The 18131-nt window shown below is 39.6% G+C and overlaps 1 long non-coding RNA gene across 1 annotated transcript in view; it reads left to right on the forward strand.

Moving 5' to 3' along the window:
* Window positions 1-12628, forward strand: part of LOC148050850 (uncharacterized) — a 168955-nt gene extending 156327 nt beyond the window's left edge. Inside the window, exons 3-6 of the long non-coding RNA XR_015700709.1 lie at window positions 5848-5909; window positions 6947-7071; window positions 9408-9532; window positions 12522-12628. This is a non-coding gene — a long non-coding RNA (uncharacterized LOC148050850). The remainder of the gene's footprint in view (window positions 1-5847; window positions 5910-6946; window positions 7072-9407; window positions 9533-12521) is intronic.
* The last annotated feature ends 5503 nt before the right edge of the window (window positions 12629-18131 follow it).

An 18131-nucleotide genomic window follows, 5' to 3' on the forward strand; every position in this document is an offset into this window, starting at 1 on the left:
TGGAGTAATTTCAAACTCTACACGCTGTGCGTTTCTCTTATAGCCTAATGGCTTGTAAAAATTTGTTTTTAAAATATAAATCTTCTTTTGAATTATAGGAAGAAAAAAAATTAAATATGTTTCAGTTCTATTACTTGTTTGCCAAGTTTCAGCCCAGAGCAAAATTTTTATGGTTGAGTTACAAACCTCTGAAAATAGGGGTTTATAATGGAAACACTGACACCGCTTTAACTATAGCGGCACTAGCAGTGCAGTGTAATATACACTGAAAATAGAAAACAAGATTAGAAATGACATTTAGGACATGGGGCCTTCTCCAGGCTATGGGAAAAATAACTCTGTTCTATTTTTTTCCACAGCCTGAAAAAGGCCTCCTGGTCTAAGTGTCACCTCTAATCTTATTTCCTATTCGTACCGTGTATTTAATTAACCCATTTTTTAATTATTATTGACAGCAATTTGTTGCAGTTTTAAGTACCAACCCATATCTAAATTATGGCTTCCCTAGCTAGTGTATGTCAAGGTGGTGGGGAAAGTACCAAGGAGACCCATACTTTGTAATATTTCCGTATCAAAGAATCATAGTCCTGCAGCTGGTTGGATCCTGTCGCTACCGGCTGTGCTAGCTGATGAATCGGGCAGGGAGAGTCCCTCCCACCTGCGCCAGACCAGGGAACTGCAGGACAGTGCATATATGCAAGCTACTTTTTCTAAAGGCAAATTAGAAGTTGACAAGTAAATACACTTACCCTGGAACCTCTGGAAGCAGTAACCAGGATAGTCAGTTACTCAGGTGCAGTGACTTCCACCACCACTTCTGACCACATCTTCCACCACAATTTCACCTTGAGCCAGGGTCCCAAGTACTGTAAAGTGAGAATGTTGCTGAATACTATGAAATAATTTGGTAATATGTGACTCTGGGCTGGGCTGCCTTCACCACAAAGCCCTGGTGTTAGTATTGTCAGGAAGATCTCTCCATCACTGTTGGCCCTCCATGTGGTATGTTTTAGATTTCTCCATGTTGAACTCTTTTTCTTTCCTTACCCATCTTCCAACTCGTAGCTACTTCAGTTTTGTATTTACTGCACTACACAATAATTGCCTATATACTTTTATCACCTTTTATCACCTACTCTGGTGCTACAGCATTGCTTTGCTGTGATCTTGCAAACTCCATTCTTAGTGTGGGGTAAAAAAGAGCAATAAGCAAAGAAACTACCATTGCAGAACAAACACAATTGTAATTACTTCTTGCGCCCACCAGACTAATACCAGTAGGAGACCCATATCCTTAGGGTGATCAGACAGGCAGAATACATTTATCCTGTCTATATTGCTAGAACGGTCAAGGTAGAGACTTGTACTACATTTGAACTGCATTTTCAGTACTCATCTGATCAATTCTTTTTATTGCTGCACTCAGAGTAGACAAAGATACTGGAAGCTACTGTCTATTCTCGAAGAAACGTACCCTGCAAAATCAGTAATAGCAGCAAATTTATTGCTGGAGTAATTGCCTAGTGAAGATGCTTTGTTCCAGCACCATGAAAGCTGATATACTTATTAATGTAGGGATAAATGTGACCTATTCTCTTCCGTATACGTGAGTAGGTGTATATGGTGTGTTTTGTTTGTATGCACAGTGTCTTCTTCGCAGGTAGTCTGCAGCCAGCAACTGCCAGCTGCTAAATGTTCAAGGAAACATGATTTGAATGGCTCTCCACACTGTGGGAGAGTGGCCAGGAAAACAATTGACATTTAATATAATCAATGGATTCAGTTCCTGTAGCAAAGATATAGGAAAACGTGTTTACCTGGGTACATCTTTTAGATTTTCATATTCAAAAAAAAAGTAAATAATAATAATTTTCTCTTGCAGAAATGATACACCTTAAAGCCTAGGCTGGCTCCCACAGAAAATCTGGAATATGAATGATTTGATAAAATTGAGCTTTCATGTTCATTTTTCAACAAGACTTTGATATCATTATTGGCACAATACCTTATTTGACTTCATGTTGTTTATAGATACAGGAAAATGTCATATATTTTCTTTAATTCTTAAGAAATATAAACATTCTTTAAAAAATGTTCTTTGCAGTGGTTACATCTCTCACCGAACAGTACTTTTTGTACAAGCCAAATGCATGATATAGTCATTTCACAAAAAGTAACATGATGATTTGAAATGCCATTAATTACTGAAGCTGCTGTAGCAGGCTGGTAATCACAATACTTGTTCATAGGCAACTGTTGGGAGACAGAACGCTCTTCTAAAAGCACCTTCTTGGTCATACAGGGCTGTGAGTGTGGGACATGAAGAATAGGCAGGAAAAAAGTCTATGTTGGGAAAGCAGAAGCCTCCGCTGCAGGCTATAGCTGTGCTAATCACTGCACGTGGAGTGCTAAATTATTCTAGAAGACATGCTGAACCTATCTAACACGCATGTCAGAAGACTGCATTATACCAGCCACCGTGTCTCAGTTGTGACAGTCTCCAATCACATTTCTGGCCTGCAGGGCCAGAACAGGAGTTTCTGAGAAAAGGTTCTCTATACGTAGAAGCTGCAAGGAGTTAATCTGAAAGAGCTCTGTTAAAACAGTGCAATGGTGTGACTGGGCATTGATGGTAATTGCACCTGATCCCGCCCCAATGCGATCCAACATAGCTCTGGGTTAAATGATTGCATGGGTTTCCACGCAAAAAACAATTTAACTAAACACACAGTATTGCACCTGCTGTTACCCTGGCTCAGCTCTGTGTACAGGTGATTCTATCCCACCCAACCTGAAACAATAACTGTGGCCTGCTCTTTGGTGGATGGGAGGAATGTATTTACAAAGCAAAGCTCATGGCTGGCGGGCATGCAGCTTTTGAGATCCCACCAGCCATGCAAGTCCTTCATCCAGACAAAATCTGGTACGCTCTCTCTAGGCACAGTTAAATAACATTGGATGTGCTGTGGTAGTAGGTCATATTAAGTCAGCACTAAGTCTTTTTCCTTGTTTGCTCTTGAAACATTTTGTGTGACGATTCTGAGCATACGTGATACTACTGTTCCCCTACACTGTCAGAGACAGCAGGAGATTAACTGTGTGCTGATAATGTGCAAGGGAAAAGAGAATGTGGCAAAATTTGCCTAGGTTCAGTACTAGCTCTGATTTTCCAACCCATATACATCTGAAATTCATTGGTGGGAAATCAAGCAAAGCAAACCAGTCTACTGGCAAAATTTGCTGAAGCATAGGTAAACTAAAGCTGTGAGCTTCACACAGCTCTATGTCCAGCTTATCCAATTCTAGCAAAACTTCATGGCTTCATGCTGCACTTCTTCCTCTGAAAGTCAACGTTACTCTTTCCGGGGGGTTTATTTCCTTCTTGTGTGCCGCAGAGACGTGACAGTGAAAGCTCAGTTTCAGTGCACGCACACAGCATTTGAGTTATCTCATTCCAACAACAGGCCCTATTCTGCATCACATTGTTCACAGGAGGCAAGAGGAAGAACGTTACAATGCTAAATTGTGAAGATTTACAGCAACAGTTTTCTGTGATAACCTTATATTTATGCTAATCAGAAGGTACTTGAAATATCATGCTGATACATGATACCACTACGCATAATCCAGAAACTATTCACCATATTTCTCCCCACATTTGTCTTACAACTTGGTAGGCACGTTGGCTGGAGTTGTCTGAGCAGATTTGCACTGGGTGATGAAGTCTTTTTCCTCTAGACTCGCCTTGGTTGCTTCCCCTCCTTGATGAACCTCTTCCTTTACGTCACCTTGAGAAGCAGCACTACCGGGAAGCAGCAGGAATCTGCCTGCAAGAGATGAGGATTCATGTCAGCATGACACTCCTGAGGATTTGCAGTACATCTACACAGATAACTCTGTCCTGTTGTTTCCTTGTGGTCCCTTTGGACCAGGTTTTAAAGCTGACTATCAGCTAACCAACTTCTAGGTGCCCTGACTGAAGCTGAAGCTCCTGAGTGGTTGGAGTTGGCTCCTCACTACTTTACCTCTCTGTCATTTTCTGTGCCCTAGACGTTCTCCACTCCAGAACAGATATTTGAATCACAGTTTCCCAGATGCCAGGGAGTGCCTTACCCACTACCAAATAGGTTGGCAATGCTTCTTTATCTGGTTCAGTGACTCTTTTGGTATTCAGACCAGGTTGAAATGCCCTAGCAGGAAGAGAGCCTGTCTCTGAGTCCAGGGCAGCCAGCTAGCAGGTGCATGGGGCACTCGGCTGGTAAGGAAGTTCTTGCTCTGACTGAGAAGAATCTGCTGATTATTCTGAAATCCTCTCCCACCGCATCAGACACGCAACTCCATGACAAAGTTCACATCTGAGAAGCCCCTGGGGAAGGAAATACAGAGGTGCCTAAGCCCTGCTCCATCCATAGGCATCTCATTTCTTAGTTATTTCCTTTGGTACCCTTTTCTAGAAATCTAATTCTCTGCACAGGTTCTTGGGGAAACCTGTCTTTAGCAAAGACACCTAACAAGCCAGATTCTATGATGCTGACCCTAAATATGTTTTTGCAAATGTTGCTGATAAGGTTTCTTATCTTCTCTCTGTGCTGCTCATTGCAAAATGGAGGGATTTTCTCTTTGGTTTTAAGAAAATGCATCTGATTTGAAAGTTAAACTACTAAAAAATAAAACTAAAATAAAGCTTGACGTATTGTGTCTGACAAAAATCCTTAACTGCATCATGATTTTACAATACTTTGATCAGAAACAGGTTATAAATTTTTACAGTGAAACTGCTATTACATAGACAGAATATTGCCTAAAAAAGACACTGTTACTTGTGGCTACTGGGAAATGGCAAATCCTGGAGTCTGGTCTTAGTCTCCCTTTGAACACTTGTTAGGGAAAAGCTGTAAAATTGATTAATTTATTAAGTATAATAATAGCAGTAATATTATACTGTAATTAAGGTTATTTTGCATAACTAAAATATTTGCAGAAGGCTCAACATTTGGTGTCTTAATAAGGATGTATTTTCATAGTAACAATAATCAGTTTTGTGGCATCTGCTGTAGTAACTGCTACAGCGGTAAGGGTCTTCTCCCCATGTTTTTCTAGCATGTAGAGCCACCACCTTGGTTGGGGTCAATCTCGGGGTGTTGGCTGAATAGCTTAGAGCTTAGCTGTAACAAGTGGACAAGCAGCGTGACAGCCTCCATGCTAATGTGTCTGCAGGAATTTGCCCAGGGGAAACAGGGCACTGGTGAGAGCAGTGGCATAAATTAAAGCGTGAAAGCAACTCCAGTCAAATGTCACACCCAAGCAGTCAGTGACTTGGCATGCTGTTTGGAAATAGGTTGGGTTACCTGTCAACGCGGCATTTTCTTTCTGTTGCTAGAGAATAAAGTTATCTGAGGATAAAACCTAAGGAGTGCAGATGGTTGTTACACAGACTTAATCCTCTAAACCCTTATCGTAGCAAATTATTCCATTGACATAAACGGGACCATTCCTATGAAAAAGATCTCAGTTATATTCTCTAATTCTTTTATTATTGACTCTTTTATTATTGAAGTCATCTATTAAGTATGGTTTTGTTGCTTTGTGTGTGTGTATCTATGCATCTTTAACAAAATAACATTATTTGGGGGGCAAACTCTGTCATAGCCTAACCGTCACTGGGATCAAAGTCACTGTTTAAGACTGTAAGATATAAATTCTCACTTGGAAACATTATCTCTGCACTTTCTAAACAAAGAGACATAGACTCTGATTTGACTTTGGTATTTTCTTTGCTTGGGAACCATCAGCCTCGGAGTTCTACACCTGTCTAAGGTCTAATGCTTCCCCTTGCTTTTTACATAGGCACTGAAGATTTGTGGTTGTGGAGCAAGAAGAGTTTAAACTGTAAACAGGAGTAAAACAAGGTAAAAGGTTTAAAATTTAGAATCAAGCTTTATTTGTTTTTACCTATTCCAAATTAGTTTATATATTAGGATGCAAATCTCTTAGTATTTCCTGAAATATTGATTGTAAATCATTTTTACAGTTGCTATTTCTGCTGTCAGGCAAGCCTGTGTGCTCTGTGAAACTGTCACGAGCAGAGGGCTGCACAGTTCATGTTGCTCCCCTCACCCCGTGCGCTGTCTTAGGAAACTGTCCTGCTGGCTTCAGGAACATAGAAACCAAAATAAGAGCAAGTTGCCTTCAGACAGAAACCTTGCAGCCAAGAAGGTGGCTCAATCGCTTAACTTTATAATGTACCTTGCCATGCCACTGCACAGTTTTGGCAAGGCAGCTTTATTCAACTTTGTTAGAAAACGCTTCCCTTCTCCTCGCTTCTTTTTGTCTGTTTCACTGCTAGTTTAGAACTGAAGCCAAACTCTTGGAAGTCCATTTTATCTAAGCAAGGATTAAGAGAAAATATTGAATCCCTGCCCTCCTTCAGTTTTGAGGGAAAAAAAAAAAATTACAATTCTTACCATTCTTTGCAGTTCAGCTCTGAGCCTGAACTTTCCTCAAATTTCAGTGTTTGTAGTATTTAGACCATTATTTAGATCTTCTCCTTTACAGACCACTACACAATTTTTATTTTGAGGATACCTTTTTCCCAGGAAAACCTGCAGTGTTGGAGTTGAAGACATCCCCTTTTTGAGGGTTTGAGGCCCTGGGACACAGGCCCACCTTTAATGCTCACTCCTGCTGGCACTAGCGGACCAGACAGCGGCAGACCGGTTACACAGAAATGTCCCATGATTTTTGAAAACTAGATTCCCTCTAATTAAAAACATGTTATGAATTCTCTGAAAGGAAAAAAAAATCATAGCATTGCTGATTTTCATTATAGCTGTCGCTGTCACCCCATGGATTCAGCTAGCTGAACCATTTGTTATGGACAACATTTAGTTTGAATTCTGGTATTTTTAATTGAGTAACTATGAGTATTTTGTCATTATTTTACCAGAGATGGATTGCAATGAATCTGCCCGCAATGTGTCTGGCCCATATTTTCTTTAAAAACAGAACCAACTTGATGACCTGCAAATATTTTGCTTACTTTGGTGCTATTTACTCCAGCATTCTCCTCTGGTAAGAACGTATTTCTTTATTAAAGGCTGAAAAGAATATTGGTATTAGTCTTAGGTTCTCAAATACAAAAGTCATGAGGAAAAAGATGGAACCATTTTCACAAATAACAGACCAGCCCAGAGCTCATCTTGAAAAAAAAGGAAAACAGAACTTCAATTGCACCTAGTTTATAATAAATGATTGCCATGGATTGCTGTTAGCCTACATTAGAGAAACACTGTGGACAGGGTGAGGCATAGGCAGGTCCTGCTCAGCATTAGGAGCACAATCCCCACGTGAGGGCAAAGCAAGGCAAGTTCAGAAGCTGGGAAGAGGACATGAAGAGGATACGGGAGAAAATGAAAGCCTCAATTTATCAGGAAGCAGCTGCAAGAGCTTCCCTAAACACACCTGCTGTTCTCTGATGAGGTTGCAAGCTTATTTGCACCATGGCCAGCTAAGCCAGACTTATTTGTCCATTTAGAGCTAAGGTTAACAGTAATGACTGGATTGAAGCTTGGATTGAAGGCTGACATGTAGAGTTAAAAGCCAAGTTGTTTGCTTCCCTTCTTTTTCCTTACCTCACATAGTGGCACAGCAATAGGAGCAGTGTGGCACACAGGCCCCAGTTCTGGCTCTTTTAACAGTGGCTCATAACTTCTCTGATGCTCATGCTTTTCCTTTCACTCCAGATCTCCCTCCTGTGCTGATGTCATTACCCGTGTATCTTTATACACAGAGATAATTCATCTTTCCCGTTTTCTTTACCACATCTTCACAAGAACCGTTCCCCTTTCTGACTTAACTGCTGTGACTTTTGAACACCACCATCTCCTCAACATCACTGGACAATCCCCCTTGTCTATTTATTCTACCAAAAGTTAACCTGCCCCCCAGTTCCCATAATTTCTCTGTAACTCTTTCCTTGCCTTTCCTTCTCTCTTCCTCCCCCCACTTCTGCTGTTCTTCCACCTCTTCCTGGGGCTCTTTTCCTCCTCTTCCATTATTCTGTACATACCACCAACCCTTAGCCCAGGGATAGTGGGAATGCAGGGAAAACAACGCTGCAAAATGAACTCTCTCTCTCTCTCTCTCTGTATTTACATTCGTTTCCCGCTCATTCTATGAACAGGCATATGGTGTTAATCGAAACTGTCCAACACATTAGTGGGAGGGAAGTAGCACTCAGAGGATTATTACATTTTACCTGGTAGACGCCACCATATTTATTGATATGAAAACGTCCTCCCTTCATATCAGCCACTGAAACCTGCCTCTGTGAAGTTCTCTTGAATTTAGGCATAGCTTTGTTAAAATACTTTGTGAACCTCAGTAAGCTTTACTGTGGCTAGAGTCGACATTATTTATTCAGGAAAAGTTATCACTAAGGTCACTAGAATTTTAAAGTAATGAATAATGTGTTTATTGTGTTTTGCTAGTTGAACACATATTACATTTTTATGACTAATTTCTGTGTCCTATATGTACATATATGTATGCGTAAGTATATATATGTATACATACGTGTACCTATGTGTATATTTGATTTTGACCTTCAAAACCTCTATTTTATATCAAATATTCCTAAAGAGAACACTTAAAATCAATTAATACTGACACATCAAAATAGTAAAAAGCAGGGCCAATGTAAAAAAAAGTATTACTTGAATTAACTTTCAGATAATCCTGAAATGTGTAAGAATGTCAAGCCAAATCTGGAAAGCATTTATGAAAAAAGGCAGGAGATATTTGAAAAAAAAAAAATATCAGAGTTTCCTTATTTGTCTTTTAAAAGTAATCTTTTGAATTAGATTTCCTACAGTTTTAATCGAATAACCAAAGCCAATATAAATACAAAGAAACAGGGTCAAAGACAATTTTAAAACCATCCCTTGGAAGGGCAAAAGCTTTCTGTTTGGTTTTATGTTCACAGAGAAAAACTGCATTCAGTTCAGTCAAGCACTGCATTTTCAAAAATTTTGTGGTTCTGGCTTAATTCCACAAAAGAGAAAAACTTCAAAGTTAAGGATCAAGCCTCCAATATTTGGTCACAATATGACACAGTTGGGTAAAATTAAGGATGGTAACCCGTTGTGATAGACGGTGGGGAGGGGGTGATCTCTGACCCTGGCTTTCCTTTTTTTTTTGCTGATTGAATCATAACAAATCCCAACCATAGTCAGATGAATTTCTTCTGCTATTATGATAATATGTCTTTGCTTTTTATTTTGGAAGTAAATAAATTCCAGAATGTCTGCACATGTGTATCGGTAATAAAATATTTTATACCTCTGAGATAGCTACGAAACCTGACTCCCCTTTCCTGGTGACCTGTTCTGTGCTCTTTGTGTCTACAGGTCCTTGCAAGCACCCCTTTTTTTCCATTGGCCGACGCAGGAACATGATCATCATCTCCAGTGACATGCAATACAGTACTACGTTGTTCTACCTCTAATGGGATCGGTATATAAGAAAAAGCAAGGTCCGCATGCAGAAACATCTTTAATAAATCCATTGATAAAGCTTGGGAAAGCTGGCAATGTTTTAGGCTCAGAGCCAGTGACATTTAGTGCAATTTTCTGTAGCAAGGCAAGTCAATGGATATGTAGAAAAGACTGTTTGGGGAAAAAATAATCACACATGTTGCTACATCTTATAGGTTAAAAATTTTCCATCTCCATCTGTTCCTTAAAGGGAAAATTGGATTTTGTGAGAATATTTTTTCCACAAAAAAGTATCTGCTTTCTGTAGAAAATTAGAGCTATTCATCAGAAAGCCAAACACCTGCAAGCCAAATATTTCTGGCTGAAAGTATTGATTTGGAGTGCTGCTGCCGCACCTCTCGGGAGGATGGCAGTTTGGTGCTTCATTTCCACGCTCTTTGTGAGGGGGCTCACAACCGCCACATCTTACTGCCTTACATGGCTGAGCTCAAGTAGGGACAGGAGCTCACGCAGCCAAACGGCTGCAGCACGTGACAGCTATGCTGCCTGTGAAGCAGAATTTGGATGTGAGCTGATTTCTCCCTCCGCTCCTCCTGCAAGGCTAGGGCCTGAGTGCAAGCAAGCCAGGGCAGCAGGGATGCTCAGGGAGCTTGGGCTGAAAAATGAGCTCCAGGATCGGGCTAAGCAGGACACTGATTCTGATACAGCACCGTAGGGAACAGCGATGTCTTCAAGCACCTCAATCTACTATTTGCATGGCTAGAGAAGTGTTTCTGACTGGGATTTTTCAGATGGAGGCTTTGTTACTTCACCACTATAAAAAGAAATCTCTTCAGCTTTTCCAATTAAAAATAAATCAATAAGCTCAAATAGTTTTTGGAAAGTTATGAGCCTGACTCTGCTCCGTTAAACTCAAGTAGTCTTTATTTGGGCAGAAGATTACCTAGAACTGAAGCCTGGTAATGCATTAATTTTTAGTCAATGGTTCTATCTAACAAGTTTTTTTTTTGCAGAATTGTATTTTAGTTTTGGTCAAATTGAGCTTTTAAAAAATGTTGGCAAAATAAAAAATAATCAGGAAAAGTATCATTTTTGTTCAACCCCAAATATTTAGTTCAGCTTCAAAGGAATGGCTTCATTTTTGGTCTTGGGCTGTTTCACACGTTTTAAAGCTTCTTTTCTTTTTAAATTTAGGCCAATTTTAAAATGGGCAACTAAAAAGCTTTGTTTTGAAAGTTTTTGGAAGTATTTTGTCAGTTCTAGAATGAAACACTCCATTTTGAAAATATTAAAATGAAGGGTTTTGACATTTTCATTTTTTTCTCTGCATTGTTTCATCTGGGACTATTTGCTAAATTCCATTCAAACTCTTCCTGAGTCTCACTCCCTCTGAAATTCATTTGTGCGGTATATTTATTATGTGTCAGAAAACAGTGATTCATTAAGCTCTGCATCAGTTCAACCTTAAATAATGGGAGAGAACGCTTATTAGGGAATTGATAGTATACAGCTACATTTCTCACTCACCTTGTAATTACTACCCTAATGGTGAGCACCCAGCTGTGCAGAGCTGCTGCAGGAAGGAGACAGCCTTCACCCATCTGGGAGAAGAGGTGGCAGACGGACCCCAGCACCCTGAGCTGGTGCTGCTTTCTCCTCTCCAGGGAAGGGAAACAGGGGCAGTATTCCTCCTCCTTGGGTGCCCATTTAAATCCTATGGCTTGCACCACTGTTTCTGAAGCCTTTTGCTAAGTTCTGCCTTTCTGCCACTGCCTATATCGCTGCTCCTGCCATCAAAGGAAGAATCTTTGCTGTTCATGTTTGTTACTATATGTGGTCATTGCACTTCTTATGTTTTATTGCCCTTCTTTCTTTCCTTTTTCCCATTAATGAAGAGTGGGTTGAGTATACTCTAGCTGCTTTAAATATTTCTAAAAGCCGGTCACCTGCATTAGAAATAAACAGCTGGCATACCAACATTTTTGTCTTTTCTGGCTGCTCAGCTTCACCAGGGCTATTCACAGCTTGCACTTTACTAAGGTCGTTGGTATCACCGTTACACATTTCCTGTATTACATGAGGATCAGGTTCCAGTAGTTAACAGGTCAAAAAATATTCCTGGGGTGCGAGAGGAACTAGGTAGGTAAGTGCATTCCACGTCCGCTTCATTTCTGGAATTGCTGCCTTCATACATGTGAGAAATAATTGTCATCAAACATAGGTCTGAAATGTGGTACCCGAAATCACGCAGAACTGCTTTTGCGGTCTGCACTCTGAATGTTCCAGTCCATGTAGGCCAAAGTATGATGGGACCTCAACTGCTGGCCACCGCTCGGTGCCTGGACTCTAAATAGCCTCTGGGCCAAAATTTGCACTACTGTAACTGGGAATAGCTCCAATAAAATCAGTATCTCCACATTTATTCTCTTGAAATTCAAAACTAGATTTGGCCCACTATGTGGATAGAGTCCAACTGAAAGCTAGAGGCCAGATTCTGCTCTAACTTACGGGAGGGTAGATGGGAATTAACTCTATTGCAGTTAATCCGGCTCAATCCTCATGTGTCTCACACTGATATAACTGTTCTGACCTCAGTGGAATTGAGCCTAATTTATGCCACTGTAACTGAGATTGCAGCATGCATTGTTTAAATTCTGTTGGGTGCGCCTTCTTCCAGGATGGAAACTATTTGCAAACTATAACAGCCTCTTTCCTAACATTGAGGCTTGCCATATCTGAAATTTTTGGTGGGGCAGGGGTGTGGAGAAAAGGGTATAAAGCCAACTTTGTGCTTAGTGCTACCTTGTATGCTTTGAGTCCTGCAGTGTTCTGTTAAATTACCAGTGCCTAATTAGGGGACTAGAAGACTCCTATACTCTCATCCTAATATAGAGAATGTTTTCCAAGATCACCCAAAAGGAGGGAGGAGGTAACTCTGGGAAATTTAAAATGGCAATGTGGTGATTCTGTGCAGGTCTTTTTTCATATATGGGCTTTCCTGCTAATTGATTTTTCTTGCCTCTGCAGCTTCTGTTTTTTCCAGCTTTACATATTATATTTCTGAAGCATATGATGAATGGGATGCTGTGCAGCTGGAAGATCACATGGCTCAAATGGCTCACTTGGCATTCTCATACTGAACTGGGGGGCTGAGTTGCAGCTCTCTGACAATGGGAATGGTTGCTTTTCTCTCAGAAGAACACTGTAAGTCTTAAATGCAACATAAAGAAGCCTTCACCTAACAAGATATTATGCACACACACACACACACACACACACACGTATATGAGTGTGCCTGTATATATATATATACACATGTATGTGTGTGCGTGTGTGTATATATTTATATATATATATATATATATATATATATATATATATATATATATATATATAAAAAGCAACTCTGTCTTCCTTTGCTTGCACTTGAAACATTCAGTTTGTCAGGCTGACTTTTTCCCCTGTTAGCAATGAAATTTGTCCAGGAGTTCCAGCACGCTGTAAGAAATCAAGCCGTGACCACACTAAGCATGAATGGCAGGGCAAGGTTATAGCATGTAACACTATGCTGTGGTGACCTGTTACAGAGTTAGAGGCTGGGAGGTGTGAGGCTGGGTCAGATAACTATTGCAATTGTAGCACAAAGCGAAGCTCAAAGCTGCTTTGGCTGTTTACTCTTTCAAGAAGCATTTAGTGAGGATTTTTTATTTTGAAAGCATATTTTGAAAACTTCATCTGCAGGACGTGTAGCCAACCTTCCAGAATCAAACCAGAATATTTCTTAGTTTTACCTACGAGTACACTCATGGCATATTCCTACTTATTCTACAATGATTTGAAAAACTTTTCTAAAACCTCACGTACAAAGTGAGTGCTGGAAACAGGCAGTCAAAGACAGAGATGTTCAGCTGCAGTGAAGTAAAGCACTGTATCAGCAAGCAGTAACAGGAGTAGGTGGGTGGCTCTCTCCTGCGATCAGCTCTAGAGTTGTTCTACTGAGCAGGAAGTTGTTAGGCATTCTCTTAGAGAGATGCCCGGGAATTGTCTACACCGCCTATAACTTTGTTTCCCAAATCTTTATCTTGTCTCTTGAAATAGTGAATTAAATGCAGATAAAAAAATAAAGACATTTTTGATTTTGAGGCTTTCGTATTCATTTGGTTTTGCCTTTTTTTTTGGTAATTTTTAATTTTACTTATTTACTAGATCCAGTGGCCCAAGAGGTAGCACCATTTTAATGTAGCTCTGAAGGGAATTTGGTTTGGTGTTGTAAGGCAGGCTAGGGAACAGCCTGGTCTTAAAATAGACACAAGGCACAGTACATGAATTAGCTTCCAGGATCACACTGAAGCACGTGAACTTTGCTTTGTTGGAGTGGCATACCTGAAGAGCACAATGATAACTTTCAAGACAACCAAAACCAGGGCTGCAACAGATCTGCAGCATCCCACCCTTCTACAGCAGCAAATAGGTTCTAGTGACAATCATGCACCTACACCACCTTTGCCTCAGTCTAAGACTGCACACCTTTGTGTGGAATCACTTGTGAGTTACCTTTCTGTGAGGAGAGGGCAATCCAGCTTTCTCACACCTGTCAGTTGGGAAATATTTTTATTTTTCTTGAAGATATCACTGAAGCCAACAGAAAAATAACTTTTGGTATTTGTAAATTCTGGCTCACGCATCACAGGTAAGGTCTAAGTATAATTAGGATTTAGGTGTTTAAAAGGTCAGTACTACAGCCTTGCTTAATAATATAATCCAGAGCTGTACGCTGGGCACAGGTCAATGGTAGCAGCACACTGACCAGGGAAGTGCCTCAATTCAGCATCCTCATTAGGGAGGTGTGTATTGTCCCAACAGAAATACCACCTCTTCCTAAGGTGCAGAGCAGCAGGGAATTACTGAATGCCAGTTCTTGCAAGAACTTCTAGATTAGGGAGTCTGGAGCACTTTCTGCATCTTAGAAAGCTTAAGATGCTGAGGATGCAAGAGGTCATTTAAGGACTGCCCCAGCACAGGCTCAGCCACATCTGCTTAATTTCTGATTGACATTAGTCTAGCCTGTTCTTAAAACCTCTGTGACGGAGCACCTCCATAGCTTCCCAAAAAGCAAGCTGTGTCTGAGCTGGTTCTTAGCATTAGAAAGCTTTACCTAAGGTCCAGAATGAATCTTTCTTGCTGCCAGTTATATTGTTCTCACTCTTCCTCTTACTGGCTAAGCACATTTCTTCATTTTTATACTAGCCTTTTCTGTGTGTGCAGACCGTTATCCCAGTCATATCTTCTGCACACTAATGATCGCCAATTATTCAATCTTACCTTTTAAGTTGTATTTTCCAGATTTTTGGTTCTTCTCATAGCTATTATCTAATAGCACTCTCTCCTGTCACTTAACAACTTTCTGGAAGTCACGTGCTCATCATTGGACCTGATACTTAAGCTGGAGCCTTACCAGTGCGCAGTACCTTGTCATATGGCTGATTTATGGTTCTTTCAGTCCCTATGGTAGGACTGCTTTCACCAGGGATGCCAATGTCTGCTTTCAATATTTAATCAAAAGCAAAGAGGATGAACTGATGCTATGAGAAGCCAGACATTCAGCTAGCATAAACTGATGCAGCGTCTTAATGTCTATAAACACTACTGACTTACTTACATTATCTGAGCATGGTGAACCTGCCAGGTTTACAAATGCCCTGGCATTAAACCACCCAAGCCTCCTGATCTGTTTCACTACAAGTGTTGCTTCTGCCAACTGCATCTGCGTCTAAATCTAAACTTGCTTCACTGTTGTGATGGACATAAAACCCTGGTGTACGAATGATTCATGCTTGCATAATTAATACCAATTGTTTAACCAGAAGCAATTGCTGCCTGAAGTATTAAAATCATATTACATCCAAATACTGCTGTATTTTTTGGTTTATGGATACTAGTGTTTAAAACTCAGTAATCAAAAGGTTATAATTAATTATTTCAGTTCTATCAAAACATACGAGCAGTGCATTATATTCAAAGCGTCACCAGCTCTGATCAACTCTAAAATAGAAAAACATGTTTGACTGATTTGAGGCATCACAAAATGATCATAAAGTTATCCCAATTAACAATGTAATTAAGATTTACAGGTTGCATAATTTATTTCACATGTATAACAATTGAAATTTAACTAGTGAAACCTGAGTAAATAGTGTTAATTAGCAGTATTTTCAGAAGCAAAACTGTTTCAACAATCAAATTTTGAAAGTATCTTATCTTTTTCCTTTCTTACCGTTCTTTGCTGGATTGTTATTCTGCTCCCACATTTTCAGATTTCCTGATGATCTTCTTTGATTGTACTTGACTGTGGGGAAAGAGAATGAGGTTTGTTTTTTTTTTAATAGCTGAAAATCTTTAGTTGATGATAAATTGTATTCTTCTATTTTAAATTGTTCTTATTTTATCCAGCATGGCCCTCCAACTTGGTGCTGCATGTTTTTATCTACACCTTGGTCATATATTAATTTAATACATTGTACAGCAGAAACAGCATATTATATTCATGGAACTGAAAGATTTAACAGTTTTTGAGACTGACTGCTATAGGCTTATTTATGACAGTGTAACTTAGTTGTAGGCTCAGCTGAAGCCTTTCAAACTGGAATGGATCAAGGAATAATTATTCTTATTTTGCAGTATGTTTTACTAAAATCAGGCAACACCCTTTTTGTTACTATTATTTAACACTGCTATTGCAGTAGCATCAAGAAGTAGAGCTCCACTGTTTTGATGATTATACTGTCTTGTTTAGGTGTATTGGTAAATCCCCTACCTTGGTATGGTGATGAGAAAAGACAACCTGGATAGATAATAATTCACAGTGGAGATTAAAGGGCTTAAAATTTGGTCCCTGTCTGAAAGCTGACAGGGTAGATCATTCCATGTCATCAAAACAAACTGCTATGGAATTGCATTGATGACTGTAACTACAAGATAGTCTCTCCTACTGCTATACCCGAAGTCCTTCAGTAGAATCACTCTTCTGAACGCTGTTACCACACTTGCTATTTGCACTGGCTTTGTTAATAATACACAATGCAAGAAAACAATACTGCAGGTGTCTTTCAATGTTAGCATTTACTCATCTTTGCCTAATGTCTGAAGCTCACACCTCACTGTGGTGAGTGGTCTGAGGAAAGACTGGGAAAATAGATTTGATGGTTGTTGTTGTTGTTGAAAGGGGCCTTTATGATTAAATGGAGACAGCTTACAGGACTGGGCTATCAGAGCAGCAGCTCATGACTTGCATTATGTTGTATTGACAATGTCTTGGCAAATAAGAGACTGACAAACTGTTCTGCAATGAAAGCATAAACTATACAGAATATTATGGAGTGCAGACAATATAAGGAGACACCCTCCAGTCTCCAAGGACTTGCATTTTTTTATTGCTTATGATATTTTTTCTAATTTCAGTGCTGATGCAGTGCTTCATTTGGGGAAGTGTTTTTTTTCCTTCTGCCTCATACAAAGCACCCAGCAATACTCTGAGATCAACATCACTTGTGCATGTCAAGTGACATAAAGAAAATGCAGACTTCTGTGTGAGAGAGGCTGGAAGCTTTCTTAGAGGCTAACCTCAAAGACTGAAAGATTCATCCTGCAAAAAGAACTGCATGGTAGGTATTCAAAGAGGTAATGCCAAGGAAGATTCATCTTAGACTTTAGGTAAAGGTCTCCAGAAGTGAAGATGGATACATTTTTTATCAGGGAAGTTGTGGAATGCCCATCATGGTCTTAACAAAAAAAATAAAATTAATAATAAATCAAATCAAATCAAATCTCCCACAAAACACTATCATCATTAAGCTAACAGCAAAGACAACATGTAGATTTGACTCTTTGCTGAGGATGCATCCATCAGAGGACCTCTCACAGCCCCTTCCAATTCTGTGTTTGGGGTCATGAATTGGTGCTGAATCCCTCACATTTGGGTGGACTATGCAGGGCTGTCCATAGGTACTGATTTGTGTCTACCTCCCTCTGGTAGGAAGGGAGCTTTAACTATTTGACAGTCCTGATACTCGGCAATACCCTGTCAATCTTGTGTTTATTAAAATTTCAGACAAAGTAATATCTTTCAAATACACTTAGAGATAGATTACTAAAAAAAAAAAAATATTAAATGTTGCTAAGTTTCAAAGTTCAGCTGTTCTGGAATGATGTGTTTAAAAAGAGTAAGTGTGTGGCACCTGTTTACTATGCAGAGAAAGATGAATTTTTTTAACTTCTGTCTTTCAAAAACAAGCAGAGAACAGGAAAAATGTTTTTTCTTTGGCTTGTTACAAGCAGTAATTAAATAAGATTTCCACTAATATAATACACGAAAAACTCTGATTCCAAAGAGAAAAAAAAAATCTAGAAAGGTATGAATTAGTGAAAAGGGAGATAAAGATGAAAGTATGAAAGTAGCCTTATAAGTAAACGTTATAATATAAAACACAGTAACATAATACTATTCTTTCTGTCATATTTTTATACACTAGTAAAGCCTTATTACCTATTTCTGTGGCCCACTCTTTCATGGGTTCTTCAGTATTCCCTGCTGCAATAAGCACTCATCCAAAATACCCGTGGGACTGGCCTCTCCCAAGA

Source organism: Nipponia nippon, unplaced genomic scaffold, assembly GCF_047370975.1.
Source record: "Nipponia nippon isolate SJK-2023a ecotype South Korea unplaced genomic scaffold, ASM4737097v1 scaffold_7, whole genome shotgun sequence".
Classification (NCBI taxonomy): domain Eukaryota; kingdom Metazoa; phylum Chordata; class Aves; order Pelecaniformes; family Threskiornithidae; genus Nipponia; species Nipponia nippon.